Source organism: Helobdella robusta (assembly GCF_000326865.2).
Source record: "Helobdella robusta unplaced genomic scaffold HELROscaffold_112, whole genome shotgun sequence".
Lineage (NCBI taxonomy): Eukaryota > Metazoa > Annelida > Clitellata > Rhynchobdellida > Glossiphoniidae > Helobdella > Helobdella robusta.
This window is the reverse complement of record NW_008703630.1, coordinates 16,679-17,624: the sequence shown is the minus strand read 5'-3', so window position 1 is coordinate 17,624 and position 946 is coordinate 16,679.

The window sequence follows — 946 nt, the reverse complement described above, 5'->3', positions numbered from 1 at the left end:
TATGTTCAGAGTTTTGTGGTTAATATCAAATATTGTTTGTTGTTAGTATGTTAGTTGTTAGTAGGTTAATATCAAATATTGCTAGTTGTTAGTATGTTAATAACAGATAATAAAACAAAAGGTAGTTAACTAAAAAATAATGTTTCATAGATAATTATAATCGCATTAAAAATATCAACAGAAATTGTTTATAGATAGAGAACATAAATTTCATGAAGTAAATACATTTCTTATATAATTTATTAAATGTTCAGTGATTTTACAAACATCTCTATATTATTAATAAGATTAATAATTTTAATAATTGTTAATTATTAAAAACGATTTAACTTTTTTTAAAATCAGTAGCCGATTTCGCCTTATATTGAAAACTATTCTTAATAAAAATTCATGTAATCTGTAAGGGTCCTAGGACCCTTACAGATTACATGCGAATGTAAAATGTTAGTTTTTGATTTATTCGATTGCAAATAATTAGACATCCTATGACTGTTAGCATGTTTAAAATAATTAGCAAACGTATTAGGCAATTGATTATTAAGCTGCTTATACACAAAAATCAAAGTACGATAAATATTCAATTGATTAAAATTAAGATTATTGGTTGTCGTAAATAACTCTTTGGTATGAGACCTCATCGTTGACATGGTGATGGTTCTGTCGGCCCTTTTCATCATAAGTTTGACTGGATCCGTGACTGAAGGAGACGTGCCAGTCCAGACAATGTTGCAATAAATCAAGTGTGGCATGAAAAGTGAGTGATACAACAAATTCAGACACTTTTTTGTGAGGTAGAATTTCACCTTGTTCATCAGACCAGTTGATTTGGCAAGTTTGTTTGCAACACTATTAACGTGATCACGGAACGCTAACTTTTGATCTAGATGAACGCCCAGAAATTTAACTGTTTTATTTTCGTAGATATCGATATTATTTATTTAATTTT